The 19395-nt window shown below is 37.9% G+C and overlaps 1 protein-coding gene across 2 annotated transcripts in view; it reads left to right on the top strand.

Annotated features, from left to right (window-relative positions):
• ANK3 (ankyrin 3) overlaps positions 1–19395 on the top strand; it is a 374073-nt gene that overhangs the window by 25598 nt on the left and 329080 nt on the right. The gene's annotated exons all lie outside the window — the stretch shown is intronic.

Genomic DNA, 19395 nt, shown 5'->3' on the forward strand with positions numbered 1-19395 from the left:
TGTGTTAGCTTTTCACTGGTGTCAGAGTGGCAATGTAGGAGATACATGCTCCATTTTAGCCTGATGTTAAACGAGTGAAGTTTAAAAGAAAAAAAGCAGTGTGCAACTGAAAGCTGCTGAAAAGGCACTTGACCACACAGAGGTAACTACTAAAGGAAGGATTTTGTGCTTCTGGCCTAATGCCCTTATGCCATCTCAGTACTTGCTAGCTGGCAGAGCTCACAAAAATGATAGAAAACAAATCTAGCAGAAAGTTTGCTTTGGGGTGGTTGTTCTTTGGGGGGTGGGCAGTTGCTGCTTTACCGAGTTGAAGAGGCTTGCAGAGGATCATCTGAGTGCTGGGGGTAGGCAGGGGTAACACTGGAGGAAGGTAAAGGGGAACCTCTCCTTCCTGCTGGCAGTTCTGGGTGGAACTTCATCTTTCTCCCAGTTTCCCAGAAATCCAGTGATCTTTCACTACTTGTGTATGAAAAATAGATCTATTTGCAAAAAGTGCCTAGTGCCTTGACTATTAGCCTGGGGGTTAACAGTTGTTGTTTTGCAATAGCATTGCAAAACAAAGCAAGCTGTTTGCTATTTCAGTATAAGAAGGCCCTTAGAATTGTGAAATAAATAACCAAAGGTCCATTTTCATAATGGGTATGGTTAAATTTGATCTTGCTATGTAGTGAATGTCAATGGATATACCCAAAAGCATATTCACATCTTGTGAGGGCTATGAATTAGAGTGATATCATTATTCAGAAAACTTTGTTTTGCTAGTAGTGGTATTTAACTCCCTAATTTTGAAATTAATACTCATAAGCATATGCTTGAACATCATCACTACAGAGTATATCATTGCTCTTCTCTGCAGGAAGCTTCTCATTTTGTGGTTGACACAATTTTTTTACCAGAGGAGGATGCTAGGAAATGTGCAGAAACTTCATAAGAGGGTTTTTCTAGTACAATAGTTTTCTCATTGGATACTCCAGGATCCTGCTGTTGAGAAAATATCAAGAAAATATACAACTCAGTTACTTAATGAAAAGCTTTGGATCTCTAATAATTATTAGCAGCATGTGAATGTTAGTAGTAGTAAATGATGGCTGTCCTGCCACATTTGCATGCGTTCCAACTACAATTGCACAAACCCAGTAACCTATATGGTGGTGTAAGTGTGCAGTGAACAGTGCAGTAATGTGATGTTGTTTAGTGAACCACAGGACATTGTCAGACAGTATTGGTTTTAGAATTCTTAAAGTATAAATGTATCAATCTTAAAGGTCATCTATACCAGTTTGTAGTGTTCTGCACTGAATGGAGTTTGTAGTTTAAAAAACTATTTGACAGAGTAATTCTGTTGTAGAGCTTTATGTGACTTCAGGAAATGAGGAAGGGTCTTGGAGAGTGGCAATCAGCAGAAACACTTTTATAGTAGTAGGGATTTGGAATTGATCTCGAGGTGTTAATGTTAATTACCTGTTACTGAGCTTTTAGACATTCAGCTCTGCTCCAGTCTGGTATGTGCCTGCACAATCACAGCAACAGAGCTTACTGCATAATGACCTAAGGTGTTATACTTTTAACCTTCACTGAAACCGGTTAGTCAGTCCTTGGCTGACCTGACAAAATTAGTAAATTATACTAACTTACTTAATCCATTTGCCAATGGTGATTTGCCGCTGCCTTTGTTGGGGGGGAAAAGACAAACAAATACCCCCACCCCACCTCCAAACAACAACAAAGAAAATCGGGGAGAGAGAGTGTTCTGTTTGTTGTAGTCTTCTAATGGTGTAGTGAAAACCTGTCGACTTTAGGCTTTTGTGCCATTTTTTGGTTGAATGATATTTCTTCTCAAAACTGTGGAAAGGTTTATGATAAGCTCTGAAAACTCCTGATGATGACAGAGAGCTTTAAATTGCTTAGCAGGCTGGATGGTCAGATTCCATGTCAAAAACAGTTAACTGTCTCGTTGGATGAGATGGCTATGTATGGCTTTCCTCTCCAGCAGGAGCATTTGTAAGCTCTCTATTTTCTATAAGGAAATACGGATGTGTGTATTTACAGTTGTTTCGTGTGTAAAGTTCGGTGCTTCTAGGAAGTAGCAGACATGTGGTTTCACCTTTCTGCAAATGTGCAGCAAGGCTTGGTGCAAACCAAAATTGCTAGATTTGCTGTGCACGTGGAAAGCTTTCTTAGTACGTGATGTATATCTGATGCTTTCTGAAAAGCACAGTACCATTGTATATGTGCAGACCAGTGAGAGAGAATGCACCCAGTAGGGCTTCTCTTAAAGCCTGATGCTTATTTTGCATGGCTAGAAAGTATACTGCCCTGCATTGCCAGCTCTGGTGTGGGGCAGCAGAAGATGCATACTGATATTGTGTTTAGGATTTATTTTGGTAAAGGTAATTTCCCCCCTAACACTCCTTTTTTTTTTTTTTTCTGCAATTCTTTTTTTGCAGAGATAAAAATTTTCTTTTGTGTATTACATGGGTAACTTCCCCTTGCTCACCAGAAACCAAACTCATTCCTTCTCTTGTTCCTTCATAACACCTTTGGTTCTGTGTGTATCTTTCTCTGCTTGCTGTCAGCATCGAAGCATCTGTTACTATCTTTGCTGCTTAACTGCTTCCTGTAAGTTATGCTCCACGTACTCAGGCCATTTTTGGGAGTGGAGGAAGGAAGCTACTTTAATTTCCTGCATATTTGCTGGAAGCAATCATCCATTCTATCACTCTTTTCCAGCAATCACTGTATGGTGTTATTTTGTCATGTGTCACTAATTCAGGTCAAGCAGGACGACTACAAAGATGTATATCCATTCCTGGATAAGTACAGGAACATAGCCTGAGCACCACCTCGCAATTATTAGTTGTTTTATTTTGAACATTCTAGTATTTTTTTCTGCAAGACCTTTAGCTTTCTGTGAATAACTTACTGCTTTTGAAAGATCAAAGAGAAAAATGTGCATTACTACCATCACCCTTGGTGTTAGAATTATGTGGATCTTAAGAAAAAAATAATAGAAGGATAAAGTTGAATTTGACCACTCTGGCTTACAAGTCTTCGCTTCGCTGTTTCTCCCTTTGATGATATTTTACAACTTGTTCATCCAGTATGTAGTATGTACTACAAACTCATTCCATTTTCAGTCATGCTAAAAAAAAAATATATGTAATATATATGTATCTCCACTTCTATGCCTCCTTGCAAGGCTCTGAGTTGTGTTTTCCAGTACATGCTACCAATACTCCCTCCCTTCTGTTTGTTAAGAAAATGTTATAAATCACATGGCATACTTTTATTACTTTTATATACTTATTATGGGATGTTGTGCAGTGGACTTCTCTGTATGATGGCAATGCCAGACTCATCTCAAAACAAATAATCCTGGAGCTGGGAGAGACATCCTAAGAAAAAGCAGAAGGAACATGAATCCTGGAGCTACTGGTGGGTGGTGTTAGTAATTCCAGTGGTAGTTTCAAGATGTAAAAAGGTCTTGTATAAACTTGTATACCTTTGGCTTTTAGAATATGTCAGGAACAGAGGAAATTGTACAAGGTTTTTGTATGAAATGTCTTTTTCCTTTTCTCCCACCTATATCAGTCAATTTAACAAAAGATAATATCTTCTTGGTTTATTGTTAGAGCTTAGAGTTACATAATGGGTCTGAAGTTAGTATTGTTAGGAAATGAATGAAAAGTGTAGGGGAAAGAATAATTCATTCATTGAATAAGTGAAAACAGCAGAAACAGAACTGAATGACAAGTCATTGTCACTTCCACACTTATGTAGAATTTTTAGCACTAACGAAATCCTGAGCAAGTATATAGAAATTTGGTTTAAATACATACCTATGTGTCAAAAGGTGTGCCATTTAACACTATCCAGTGTTTTCCATCATGCTAGAGTTAATCAGAAGATACCTGCCCACATTCAGACGTTTAGAGAGTGTGCCTTCCCATGACAGCCTAGCACACACTCGCGCGTAGAAAGATGGTAGTAGAAAGTACAAACAGCCAGTAGATGGCATTGAGGCCCCACGGCTGCAGAAACCTTAGCTCTTAAAAATCTGCATGCAGTTGGAGTTGTAGCATCGTGTGGCCTGACTGTATTTTTACACTTTGGGCACTCGCATATTTAGATGTGTATCTTGTTTAAACAAGCATATTTAAAGTGTTTTACCAAGTAGTTCAGAGAGGACATAATTTTATTTCTAAAAAACTGTTGAATAACATCAGGCCATTATACAGAATTGGGAAATTCCCTTTGGATAGTGACAGATCTTGTATGTGTTTGAGTGTGGGTTTTTTTGTTAATTTGTGGAGAGTTTTTTGTTCCTACTTTAAAATGGTATGCTTTTTATACTGGCTATTGTTTTACAGAACATGTTGTCTAAAAAGAAATGAAGTTGCTGCTTTGCTTTAAAACATATGTTTCTGAAGGCTATTCCATGTATAATCTTCAAGTGCTTTGCTGAAGTGCGTAACTACACTCAGAAAGGTTGTAGCTTTGTGTTGCCTCCTATGCTTTTCTTTGCATGCATTTAAACAAGGACATTTGGAAGTCAATGCCTTTTATCCAAAATACATCCCTAAGAGGCTTTTAATGTCCTAATGGATAGGTATGTGTTGAATGAAATATTGGAAAGACCAAAGCTAATCTACTTCTGCCAAACATGCAGATCCTTTCTTTCCATCTTCTGAGAAATTCAGTTTCTAAGTATGTGTTGCTCTTGCATTACTGTCTTGGTCTAAGATGCTTTCTTCATTGCAGCTAAAGATATACATCTTTCCTCTCTTTTTGGTTTGTTTTTGTGGCTTTTTGTGTGTGTGGGGGGGGGTTTTGGTCTGATGGGGTTTTTTTGTGTGATACAGGTTGTGTTTAAGTAGGGGCAGTACTTGCTTTTTGTTCTGTCTGCAGTGTGTTAGGTATGGTTCCCTTAGCTTGCCTTTCTCTGATTAATCAGTTTAACAGGTTCAAGGACCGTCATTCAAGTTTATGACTGGTCCCTGAAGTAAGATGGCTATTCAATACCTGTTGTGTGGTGGTGGTGGGGGAAGTAAGGGTAAAATTTATTAGATTGATTGAGTAGGGGAATTTTACAAAATGTGCAGAAAGGTGTTAATTTTTTCACAAGAAAACACAAAATAAGTAACAGGGTGTGAAGTATTAAGATTTAAGTCTCTAATAGCCCAAACCAACTGGGGCAGATCTTAATGTGTATTTCTTAAACGGGACTCCCCACAGCTTTCAGGGGATGAAGCCTTTTTAATTATTAGAATTGTCTCAGTTATGTGGAAAGGAATTACTCACTCTCATTTGGTATATTTGGGAAAAGGTATCTTCCTAATTTTCTTATTTTGCCTTGTTTTTCTGACTATGATCCTCAGCAGTACTGCCATTCCTTCTTGTATAAGACAGATCCTTGTATTTTTCAGAGTAATGCAGGAAATTCTACAGATTGCTGTCCCACACTAGCTGCATTGTGCGCACACATCCCACATATGTAGGACTGCTCTTCTGTGTATTCTGCATGTACGTGACCCAAGTGGATTTTCAAGTGAGTTCCTAATGTTCTTCATATGCAAGAACTGAAATGAACAGTATGCGGTGGTGTGTGGTTTGTGTATGTTGTGCCATGCAATGGGAGAAGAGGGTCAAAATGTTCCTGATGGAGGTGGTGCCATTTAATAGGGAGTGTGTGCAAAAGTGTTCTTGATCAGAGACCCTGCACAAGATGCTCCAGTTTTGGTAGCAACCAGGAGGTAATAGTGTTCTTTGCTTCTCAGTTGGAAGGTAGAGAGACTCGTCAGACTCTTAGAGGGAATAAGAATTGTTTAATTTTTCTCTATATACAGCATAGCTACTAACTATTACTTGGCATTTATTATCGTGAAGAAATAGAAAATGTAAATATGCAACTAGGTCTCCAACTCCAGACATGCAGAAATTATTGGCTTCCTTTAGGACAACTGTGTCTGTTGATAAAATGTTCTGACTTAACCACTTACTGCCTATCCTGGTATGGTAGACCATTAGTGTGAACAAAGACATTCTAGGCTTCAAATTAAGGAACCAGAAGAAGATGAGGAATCTACTGTATGGAGCACTCATTGGATAAGGTTTGTTCTTGCTTGTTGGTCTTGTAATTTTGTGTGCAGAGCTGTCTATCCTGCTAAACCTTCTCAGGCTAATGAGTGCTTTCAAGAATAATGGTCTTCCTAGGTTAAGTAAAGAGGTTTGTTGGTGTTGTGGATTTCCCCAGGATTTCTCTTATTTCTGCTGGAGGGGAGCTGTTGCTTTTAGCAGCCACATGGCACAGTGCATTTAAAAAAAACACCACCACCAAAACCCTGAAAGCCCCCCCGCCCCCCAATATTTATTTCTTTAGTTTGCTAGCAAATGATATAAATCATTCTAGTGAAGAAGTCTCTCTTTTTTATTTTTCAGGTAGTAACTGACATTGCTGACCCCAGACCAATTAAATACCATATTTTAATTTGTAGGAGATAATGTTGAACTATCTATCATGTCCCCTCATGTAATATAAAGCGGTCCTAAAGAAAGAGGAGTGCAAGGGAACAAAAGTGACAAATATCAGCTTGAAAACAAAGAAACCCAAACCAAAATATTAATAGAAGAACAGGGATTGGAATAAAACTATAATATCTGCCACGTGTACTGTTGTGTAATTTTGAAATCTAATGCAAATGCATTTTTCCGATCTTGATAGTCAGTTCCTGTTAAAACTAATCTCTAAGTGCTGACAGAAGGAAGGCTGGATCATATATTGGGCACTGTAATATTTAGTGAAATTAAACCAGTTAAAAATTAACTGGGTTAAGTCCTCTGCAACCAGGTTAAATTCAAGAAGGCATATTTTGCACTGGGTAGCACTGTGTGTGATCGCAAAAATAGTGCAACCTCTGCTCCTCTGTGGAAAACTTCGTTGCCTGAAGGCCCACCATGGGTTGTGTTTGTTGCAATTTGTTAATCTGCAATGTATTAAAAAACTTAAAAGAGCAGTTTGCCTTTTTTTTTGTTTGCAACTACATCTATATTCATTAAAACTTATGAAAAAAAACCCCATTCATTTAACTTGATAAATGTTTTTGTTCTGTGATAGAATTTTGAGGAAATAGGTCCTAGACTCAATACCAGGGCCATGGCCTGCATTTTGTGTTGCTATTTCATCCAACGCCTTTTCCTCAAGTCTTTCCAAACATGCCAATTAACGTTTCTGCAATTCACTGACAACACAATGTAATCATAGCCAGTGCTTACATTAACCTGATAATTCTGAATGTGATTATGTTGATTTAATATTATGTGTTAGTATGTGTTTTTTCAGTCCATTGTGCCCACAGCCAGTCATGTTTGGAAGCAGAAGAGGTATTTGCCAGATGTTATTCTCATGTTGTATGTTGTGTGGCTACCAAGATGTATCTATTCTGTAACGCTTTGGCCACAAATGAAGAAAGTCTTTCCAGCTTACCTGGTTTTGACATTCCTGCAGTAAACTGGAGAATTACTTATGTTTGGGTTACAGCTGTGAGAGAATTCTGTCAGGGAATGCAGACCTCTTTTTGTACCCTGTCTTGTGGAGTTCATAAGGGTGTGTACTTGTGGTTCGTTCTGGCCTCTACAAGGTGAAAGTGGATTAGAAGATGGGTGACCAAAACTGGTCTTTCTGACCTAATCAGATGCATAACTTCTGTCACTCTTGTAGTCTAGAGGGGATTTGCTGAAAGGCCAGTGGTTTGGGGTTTTTACTGTTGGGATAGCATCAGTTGTTGCAGTCACTCAAAAGCAGTGAGAATCTGGCACCCGAGAAGATCCACAACCATAAGACTTGTGAAATACCTTACACAAAGCACGTTGCTTTATCCCTTAGTACTGACCTCAGCGCTCTGTCATTTGGGAAATGCAACAATCAGTCTGTTTACACCTGGAGGGTGGCTATTAAGTACGTATCGTAGATCATGTTTTGGATGCTTTTTCTGTGGATGTTGAGGGAGATAGGAAAATAATTTTTTTAATCAAATGCTCACCTAATTTTTATATTTTCAAGGAGGAGCTCATGCAAGGAGGCCTAGACTATAAAAGGAAATAAGACATGAGGAAAAATCTTAGATAGAAGTACCTTTGCTTCCCCCCACTGTTGGTGTGAGCTGACTCCTGGCACACAATTTGCTATCTTTCATTATATCACATATAATGCTTCTGGGACAGGCAGCACTGGCTTTGAAGCTGGTACCCCTTCCTTCTTTAAATAACAAGTGGTTGCTGGCAGGGTACCTGAAAATGTCTTAGATTTTGATAATTTGTGTAAGCTATCTAAAGTGTTCTGAAATTCATCTTTAGAGAAAGTATTTAAAAAAAAAAATGCACCAGATGTCAATTTACCAGATAATTTATCACTTAAAATATCAACATTTTGGTCTGATATGTAATTGCAACAGTAGATATTTTTTTTTAATAACAAATTAATGAAAAACACTGCTCGTGCACTGAGTTGCTGAAATATTCCTATAAAGTAACAAAGCTCTCTTGTGAGCCTTTTCTGAAATACCGAAGTAATGCTTTCTGTCCTTGCAACGTGATTTATGTTAGCTGCCATATGGAGAACAGAGACATGCTCAATACAGTTTTCTGCACTGGGCAAGAATAGCACCTTTTTGGTGGCTGTAGAATATACCAAGCATTATGTACAGATAACTGGTACATCACAGACTGATGATAGTGTTTATGTGCAAGATGATGTAAATTTTGGGTGTGTTGACTATAGATATTTTTTGGGTTTTTGTGGCATTGAACTTCAACTGTGGCATTGCCTTGAAATAAGATTTTCCATTTATACTGCAGCCATTTATTTTTTTTTTCCCCTTTGCAATTTTGCCGCATATGTAATATTTTGCAGAGTTCCAGAAACCATCAAATCTCACACAGGAAATGTACAAATATATTTATAGGTTTTTTTATAAATGATACATGAAATATTTGATCTCCAGACAGCTCATCTTTTTAGCTTCACATTGCCATGGGCACTCATTAGTATTCCAGGGAGGTCTGGTTGTCATGGCAAAGTGTGTAGCTGTACTGTGTTCCCATGGCAACCCCTACCATTATGTACCTTCCACAGATCTGCTAGCAAATCTGTTTGGGTAAATCCAAGATGATCTTATGGTAGCATGAAAGTTTTAAATAACATTACCATCCTATCCCTCTGTGATTAGCATTACATGCATGTTTGGTGTGTTAAGGTGGATGATGGGGTCAATATAATGCAGAGCAGTTTTAAACTTCAGGAAAATTGTTATCAAAAAGCAGCATCAGGGGCTAGCTCAGCTGCTAAAGGGGTGCAAACAAATTTGTGGTGTTGAAGCTGTTTTTCACATGTTCTTGTGTGTGTCTGGATTTGAAACTAAAAGGTTTCTGAACTTGCAGCTCCTGCCTTGAATGACCTTCAGCAGTAACAACCTTTCTGTGCATGTCTACGTGCATGTGAGAGAGTTTTGGTCTTTGAACCTGTGTGGGGTTTTTTGGTGGTTTTTGTTTGGGCTTTTCTGTTTTGGTTGGTTGGTTTTTTTAGGAAGAAAAGGCAAATTACCTTCTGGCACACAGCTTGCTGTGGTGTGCTTAGGAAGCAAGGTATTATTGCCAGTGTGGAACAGCACTGTAGATGGTATCTTTGAATTTTCTACCATTTGCTGGAGATACTTACATGTCAGAGACATTTAGAAACGTGGTAGACAAATTAACATCTGTCAGCTCCTTTATAATGACAGGCTGTTTGCGAGTCTTAAATTTTGTTCTCCATTTGTACATTTCTAGTTTATGTAATGTATCTAGTCAAGGCGCTGATAAAAAGCTGGGCTGTGTGTTTGTTTTTTTTTAAACTCCCTAACAGATGTGGAATGTTATGCATTCAGAAGTGGGATATGCCTATGTAGCCTGTTTAGACAGATCAGCTTGATTAGCCCCTGTACAGGTGCCCATCTAGTGCAGCTTGATTAGCCCCTGTACAGGTGCCCATCTAGTGTCTGTGTTCAGTCACAGAAGTGAATTAGAAAAATATATAATTGGATGGAATGTAGAAATCTGTCCAAATAAAAAAAAAGTGCAAATATGAAAAAATGATAATACAGTATTCCCATGAAGTGGTGACTTGACACATCTGGGAGAATTTCGTTCTGCTTAGCCATAAAGCATAAGGCTTTCTGCAGCCCTGGAGGGTATCTTAATTCTGTCATGGTTCTGATTGCTTCTTTGCTGTGGTTAGCAGATAAAAATGGTGACTTAAAACAAACAAAACTCTTAATTTGAATCAAATTATTTAAAGACTTGAGCATTAGAAATCATTTTATCAGCTCATATCCTTGTTCTTTAGCTTTACGTTGATAAAGTGGGTTTGCATAGATCCTTTGGCCTCTTTCCCAACTGTGTTTAGAATTTCAGATGTTTCTTGGAGGCCTCTTCCTGTAAGCTGCTTGACTTTTCAAATGTCTGTGCTGGAAAATATTTTTTTTATACCCTTGCTTAGAGAACACCACAAACTTAAATGTGAATTGATAACCAAAAAACAGAGTTATGTTTTCAAGCAACACAGACTTTCAACATACTGGAAGCTGACTGCCAGGAAAGCTAATGCTTTTTCTTTTCTACATTTCTTCAAATTGGGTTTGCTTTCAAACTAAGTCAGGCTGCATGGCCTGAATCATAGCATTTTCAGAAGTACTGGTATCTCACAGTACTCTTAACCTTGAAAAAGAGTGACATGCTTTTAAGCACTTGGTTAAAAAAGGTAGCATGCTGTGTGAGGGGAAAATAATGTACTTTATAAATTTGTTAATGCATTTTAAAAATATCTTTTTACTTCAGCATTGGTTCAGTTTTGTTTTGCAGCAGCTTAAGAATCTCTTTCAGTAAGCTACCGCTAGCTTTGTTTAATAATTGTAATTTGTATGTAGGTGTAGCAACACTTAAACATGTGGCTCCTTTGAATCTATGAGTGTAAAGATGGGCATCTGCATTGACCAGGACAGGCTTTCTTTTTCTACTGGTTAACACTGATTCTTAATGGAATCCTTTCTTATTTTAGGTAAAATTTTTGTAATAAAAGGAAAATTTTTTTGTAACACTGATTTAAAAAAAGTAAAGGCAGGAAGCACTGTAGGATTAATTCACATAGTGAAGAGCTAATATGAGCAGACATTTAAGCAGCTTTTTTATATAAATCTATAACTGAGCAGTAAAAAGTGATGGGAAGCTCATTTTTATATATCTTCTTTTCTGTCTATCACTTTTCTTTCCCAATGACTGGCAAACTAGTTTAGACAAATCAAGAATAACTGATGAAAGTCTGGAAACAGAAACTCTTAAAGGAATGTAGACTGTGGAATAAATTGCCAGAATTGCACTGGGGTTGTAGGAGTTTTCAGCAGGTAACGCTGTTACTCTGCCTCTGTACATTGCCAGTGTTGGGTGTGGGGGTGCTTCTATTTGTTTCTTTCTACCCTTTGTATTTAGTCCCAGTTAGATAAAGAAGAGGGAGGATACAGGAGGAGATAAGACTTCTCAGTCATCCTCATAGAAACACAAAAATCCCGAGAGCCACTTGACTGTAGCCTGTAGTTTTGGTGTTTGTAGTTTGGAAGATGAAAACCTGCTCAAGCAACATATCTTTCTTGAAGACAGTTTCAGGAAGTTTCTTTGTTTTCTTTCAGAAATACAATACCAGGGGCACATTCGGGCTCTACCTGAGGAGGGCCTTTCCCTGGAGCACTGGTATCAATGTATGAATGAAAGGGAGAGTCCGAAATATCTGATACAATGTAAGAATGCTTGCGCTTCAATAGGCATTCTTGTGCCCTTAACCTAATTTTGCAAGTATAGCAGATGCTTGACTATTTGGAAATTTAGTCTGTGATCTTGTACTTAGAAATGTAACAGTTGCATAACTGAATAACCCAAGCTATTGCCTAGTAACTTTAAATTGTGAGTTTTGTTTTTCTTGTCAACTGGAACAATATATTGAAAGGAAAAAATAGTCTTGAAATAACTTTAGTCTGTAGGTGGTTCATAAGCAATTGATTTGAAGTGGCTATGTGGAGTATGAACAGTTCTTACAGAATAATCCCATTCTCTACCAGGAAGAATATAGCCCTTAAGCGTTCACATGAGAAGTTAAATATAAATTACAGGACTTAAACATTTTTGAATAGCCTATCAATATCACTTTAGTTGTCATTGCAGATAACTATTCTTTCTTTGTAGCGCTCAGCCGTGATGGTACCAATGTATGCGGAGTAAACCTGTTATGTGAATGCTTTTTATGCACGCTTTATCCACTTTCAGTATTGCCAATTATCCGATTACTAAATGTATTAATGATGAAATTTCTTCATCAGTTAAATATTCATATAAGCATAGTGACTGTTGGTAGAATAATAAATGAGATCAGTAACTCTCCATAGCCCATTTGGGGACAGCAGAGTACAAAACGTCTGTCCAGGTTGCTGTCGAAGGCAGGAAAATGACATGGTTGCCACTTCTGTGATTTGAACTTGAAAGCCTGTTTCGGTAAGTCATGTATGTAGCTAAGTTATATGTGATCAGGACACTATCCAGATCTTTGGCAGAAGTGCTCGACATTCTGCTGTCTTGTTTGTTTGCCAAGCCATTTTCTGTTTTTTATTTTGGATTTTCTGGATTACTTTTTTTCTTTCCCGAAGCAATGAATGGACCATGGGTTTTATTCCTTTCGTATCTAGATGCAGAGGTTTCTGTTGATGAACGTACACTGTTAATTGCCTGAAATTACATGTAGTCTGTTAATTTTGAGAGCTCCTTTAATATAAACATCAGGGGTTTGTGCACACGCAGAGGGGAAAGAGTTTGGTAAAATAAATCTTGTGCAATGATACCCATGGAACTTTGTGTTTGGCACCATTTTTGCTGACCTAATATTGATGATACTCTCATACAAGTGTGTTTTAAGTAGGAGTTAATTTTTCTTTTCTGAAAAATAGTTCAAGTAAATTGTGTGACATGAGATGACTTTGATTTATTTTTGCCATTCTATATGCTGTAAGTTATTAGCTTTTAAAAAGAGTGAGTATGAATCTAATATCTGGAATACTTATTAGGAGCTCAACTGATTAGATATTAATTAGCATGTTAGTAGATTGCAATGAAATGTTAAACTGGGTGCTGAGCCTACTTACAGGTCTTTTAACTTGCCAAACATGTAGCTTGTCTAATCCCATACAGCACTTCTGTACAAATTATTACCGCCAAGGAAGGCAGCAGATTGAATCTTGAAATAAATTTTCTTTAGTTGAGCAATTAAATCCAAGCTAATAGTGTGTTCCATTGTTGTTGATATACTGGAGCTGTAATGAATTAAAAGGAGGAAAGAAAAAAGGTACAGGGCTTAAAACAAACCAGCCCAGACAACTTAAACCATATAACATGCTAGAAACGCAAGCTTATAGTATGTTAAATAAGGAGTATCATATGCATGTAGTATTACTTTGGTACTAGGAGAGAAGTTACTGTTTGTCTTCATAACATTTTGGAGACAATTCTTTTTGTTAGTAAAGTGCTAATTAAGATGTCATTTCACCAATAGTCTTTAAGTACTAATCATGTTTAAAAACTTGCTACAGTGCAAGTTAGAAGATAGATGTCAACAGCTGTAAGTACTGGCTAGTATATGGGTGTCTCTAGGTGGCACTTCAGATGGTTTGGGTAGTCTCCCAGGCGCCCACTCCTGAGATGGCAAAACATTTTTCCTGAATGTGTGACCTGAACAAACCAAGTTCTGTTGAAGTCCTTGCTGGGATGAGATTAAAAATGTGGCATGCGCTGGAGAGAAAAAAAAAAAAAAAGAAATAATTCCAAAGACTTGGGCTTTTGGACTTCAGGCTCTGTCTTGTACTCTGCATATATAGAGGAACAGAAGTGGCATAGAAGAAAGGATTGAGGCTCTGTCATCAATTAGCATGCATTTATCTAAATAGAATTCAGAAAATGGGTGACTCATCTTCATAACTTTGATATGTATCTCTGGCAGCAGTGGTGTGCTCAACAGTGGTGGTTGAGTGAAAATACTCTACATTCTGCTGTTGTAGCAATAGTTGCAGACTTGCATACATGTGGCAGAAGAGCAATGCTTTGAAGCTAGTCTTCAGAATGCTGCCTGTGCTAAAGGCAGCCTTAATAGGATTGGCATCTCTGACTTCAGTCAGTGGTGGCTGCTGTAAGTGCCTTTCCAACACTATTTTTAACCCTTTGTTAAGGTGGAGCATGGACACAGACATATACTGGAAGTGGTTATGATCTTACTGGAGTCCTGCTTTAAAGCAGTGCTAGACTGCATTGTGGAAGTGTCTCTACATCTGTGAAAGAGTATGATCATGAGGGTGTTTTGTTGTTTATTTTTGTTGCTGACAGAACCCTGAAAACTGAGCAAGGATGTGACTTCTGTCTGGTAGCCAACTACAGCATATGCTTTCTTGGTCCTGGAGCTATGCTAGCATTGCTCCTTTGAACTATCTGGGCAAGCTTGGGGGTTTACTGCTTTGGCAGGTAGCTGGGTCAAAGCCAGCACTGATCTGCTTACCTGCACTGCAGCCCTCTTGAAAGCAGTGAGGGTGCAGCAGCATGTGGCACAGGTAACCAGAGCAGACGCAAACTGTATAAGCATACTAGTGCCACTAGGAGATGCACATCTTGAGCGGCACAGCTCAAAAAAGGTAATGCTTTTTGCTGTTTCTGCGTAGTCTTTAAATGTATTTTTTGCTGAAGAATGCTCTGAATAAAAGGCAGTTTTAAAATGGGAAGGACAATGTATGGAAATGTGTCCAGCTATTGGACTTGAGGTAGTGGATGTGACCTGCATAAATTAGATATTGTGCAGTGCCTTTATCCTCTAATAAGTAGGAACCTAGAAATAGAAATATGAATGTTGCCCCTTCTTGCCACTTGTGGAGAATTCTCCTTTAGTGTAAGAGTTGGATAGTAATGAAAGGAGGTTGTTCCCTTTGGGAACTGAGTCCTTTATTCAAAAAAGTAGTTCAGCAATTGAACTGAAGAAGAATATCCGTTAACTACCAGTAATAGCACTTGTATCCCCTTTGCTGGATTCTAGCTGCTAAATGGCGAGACCTTAAAATGCTACTAAAGCCTGTGTTGAAATGGGACTAGGTACATCATTTAAATTTTTAAAACACATCAGTTCTGAGTGATAAAGATCTCGGAATTCATACATCAGCTGAAGGTGCTGCTAGCAATTTACAGGGAAAACAGTACTATCTTCTGTAGACTATGCAAATTTCCCAGAAAGAACAGCTAATATATCAGTACCTGCTTTCTGTGTTTTGGTTAACTGTTAAAGTGTGTAATAGAACTAACCTGAGCCCCTGAGAATCCCATGTGATTTCAGCAAAACAAATGTGGTGTGTGAGAGGGAATATGTGGCTGGAGGATGTGTTCCTGAGAAAAGGCGCTCAGGAATGTAGAAGCATCTCCCAGCAATGGTACCTATTAGCTTTTATTATTTCTGAAATGCAGAAGTGATGTCAATGTCAAACAATTGTCTAAAACTTTTACTCCAGCCTGAAACTTCTGGAATTCTATCAACAATACAGATAAATAATTCGTTTAATTTGAATCACTATTGAAAGTGATGAATATTTTTCTTGTCTGTATCTTAAAAAGGTGAAGCTTCAGAAGGCTGTTATCAAATTGGTCTTTGATTATTGGGCTGGCAAAGCTTATATGTGTGGCTATGTGTATTGTTGTGTTTTGTTCAAACTATAAAATTACCCTTAGCGTTATATTCTTTTTGTCCTTCTGTCTCATGAGACCTATTGGGTGGAGTCCGTACACTTTAGCTCAGTGTCTTGGAGAATGCAGAAGGCAAGTTTCTACCTCTCTGTGGGAGACTGACTGGACCTCTAATGTTGGTGAAAATGTTTCTATCTGTATATCACTAACTATACTTACTAGTCACCACTTTGGCTGCCCTGTAATAATGCCCTTTTTGCTGCTGTTGGTATCCTGTGATTCTCTTTGGCAACTCAATAGACCAAGGTATTTTGTTGCATAACCAGTCTTTTGTATTGACTGCCTGAGGTATTGCCAAGGCGGGTTTTGTTGAGGAGTGTATGGGAGTATGGTAAGTCCCCAAACTTGTCCCCGAGATCTTCAGTTAAATTTTTTTCATTGATATTCCTGTTTAACTGGTAGTGGCTGGCATGTATGACAGTTATAGTGGCTTTTCCAGGTAATAGGAAACATCTGATGGTTCTAATCCATTCTCACCATGGAGCAAATGTCAGTGTAGACCTTGTTTGTGATACCTGACCCGGAGCCAAATTCTCTAAGGCTAGAAAGTGATTAAATTTCTTTCCTCGGAAGTGCTATTTACAGTACCTGAAAACGTAGCCTACCATCTTCACCGATGTCTCTTATTCTAGACTTACAGGTGCCCTGTCATAAGTATCAACCTAAAATCAGTACAGCACAAATAACATCCACAGCAGTGTGTACATCTGTATGCACCCAGAAACACTTCATTTAGACACACGCACATATGTGTATTAGAGCGCTACTCAATAGAATAATCATGGGTATAAACTTGTACCGTGATGCTTTTCCTTAACTATCTGCTGCCAAGTATTTCTTCAGAGGCCAGGATGCTGTACATCTGTATTCTGTCAAACTCTGCCTGTGTATGAGACAAGACACACAAGGAGCTGTGGAAAGAACTGAGTGGTGTTGTACTGTCATTTACAGAAACTTCAGTGTAGTCTGAAAGCAAATGGATGAGAAAATTAATCAAGAGCAAGAAGAGTCCAGCCTATTAAAAATTCTGTCATTCAGAGGGCTCCTTGTACCTTACAAGTACTTCTGTCTTTATGGAAAGTACAGATATATTCTGCTTCTCCCCTCACCACAAATCTACCACCTGAATCCCTCAACTTCTGATTTGTCAGAAAAGATTTTATAGAAGTCTGAATGTGATAGTGCTGGGGAACCTTGATTATGAAGTTCAAGAGTCATTGTCAAAGTAACACTTTTTTTGTAATGCAAGTTCTGGGGAATGTGGAGAACTGACATTCCTGTGGAGTGTAAGAAACATGATGAAGAGCTAAGTACCGAGGTATTCTTGTCCTTTTGGCTGCTACAGACACACAGTGACAATTTGTTGCTCTGATACCAATGCTCCAAGTTTTGACTTGCTTGATTTTGTTGAGCCACAACTCTTCAGTAACCTGGATCTTGTCTAGGGATACAAACACGCCTACTATAAGCATTTTACTACTTTATGTATTTCACTGTGCAGCCTCTTGTTATCTTCTTTTACTAGGCCATTATCATAATTCTTTACTGGATTCCTTTACCTATATGCCAAGTATGGAGAAAAGCTCCAGCTCTCACATCAGTGAGATGTTTGTGCTAACTAGCTAGTTGCTATATATTCCATAAGTGCTGTGGGTGAGTTTTTCCTCCCTCTGTACGTTCTCTTTACAATACCATAGGCATTATGGTATCACACACAGATTACAGAAAATACCAAGTACTGGACTATTGTCTAGCTGTCCTGAATTTTCTCATGCTTTCCATCATGCAGATTGCAAAGGTATTATCTTTCCAGTCTTTTGTAGTGTTTCTTCCAGTTCCATGGATATCGGTAGAGAATTTAGTGCTTTCAGTTGGTCTGTAATTTGTTCTCAAATCTGATGTGCTCCTTAGTTTACAAAAAACTTTAATAACTGCAAAAGCAACATATGTGAGTGACATGAACAGTATTGTAGTAAGCAGCCAGCTACACTAGCATCTTAATTCATCACTCAGTATGGGAGAGCGACAGTTTAGCATATGGCAAATCTCTTCAGATGCTGGTTTGTTATTTCAGATATGTTTAGGACTATTTAGTTCTTTCATTTGGGAAGTAGATTGGGTTTGTAAAGCAATTTCTCCTTGAGGTTTTGACCATTCTTTGGTGGCATTCAGATCTCAAAGTTAGAGCTATGACTGAATTGAAGTTGCTCCTTCTCTGTTGTAGGACAATGGAAAAATAGGAACATGAATTATTCACTAGGGGTTGTAAAGACCTCTTCAGGTACACTAAGGATGGATTGTTGAGTGGTCTGTGTAATATTTTGTATAACTTATGATTTAGAACTAGAACAGTATTTATGGAGGCAGAACCTATTGTTTGTTTAGAGTTATAGGCAATTACTGAACTGGAACGTGGTTTGACTTTATGGTGAGAAAATTTAATGAACAGTTTAACAATGCTATGTGCTGTTTATATTTTTACTGATTATTAGTGAAGTGTTTTGCATTCAAGTTAAATCTGGGAATAAGAACCTGAGAGTTACAATGTGAAAATATTTTCTTTTTCATTACTGGGGTTATTGGACAGAATATGCTTATTTGGGAAAGGAAATACTCTGAACTACTTAGTTTTTTATATGATATACTGAGAATTAGCTGAGCTTTATAAGGATGCTGTTAACAATTCATTCTGGATTCCCACTGTCTTAAAAAAAAGTTGTTATATTCCTGCTGTGATAAAAAACAAAAGCAAGTTTATGCATCTCCTGAGCTTAGTTTCTCAAAGGGATTTTAAGTACTTTGTAATAAGAACAGTACAAAATGAGCAGTTCTAGGCAGTAGAAAATGAACAGTTCTCTTTCAGAGGGACTGTTTCTATAATAAAGGTGGTGATTTTGCTTGGTTGATTCTCAGTCTGGGCAGTCAGTGACAGTACAAGCATATAGGCATTCTAACTAAATTTTGTGCTGTATGTTTTATTCCCAGAGAAAGCAGAGATGTGGCTACAAATTAAAGTTCAACTAAATGTTTTGTAATGGTTATGAAAATTAAGCACCTCAAAGTGAGCAACTGTTCTGTGGGAAGACATAAATGCTATTTAAAAAACCCAACAAAACAAAAAAAAAATCCCCAAACCACCAAAAAATAAAAAAAACCCTAACCAAACAACTTTTGAAATCAAACCCACTTTGCTTTTCATGCAAACAGCTGAGCTGATCAAATACATCTCTTTAAATTTCAAATAGATTTAAGAGCTAGTAGATCAATGTTATTTACTGGAGTAATGTTGGCATTAATTCTTACTTTTTCAACTCCTGTTTTCTTGTATTTTGAGCCAGAGAGTTGAGACAGATGGACTTCCATAAAAAGCCAGTGTTTCATTACATTGGCAGGTTTGACTTCCTGCTTTTTCACCTGAAGAACCGAACAGTTGGATATTCCTAACTGTGTAGAGATCCAAGAAAGATTTGGTGGACTTGTCATAACTCCATGAAATCTGCTTGGCCTCTTTCCCAACCCCTGCCAAGCAGCCATTGTTTATGTAATCACGTCTTT

This window comes from Falco naumanni, chromosome 9, assembly GCF_017639655.2.
Source record: "Falco naumanni isolate bFalNau1 chromosome 9, bFalNau1.pat, whole genome shotgun sequence".
NCBI lineage: Eukaryota > Metazoa > Chordata > Aves > Falconiformes > Falconidae > Falco > Falco naumanni.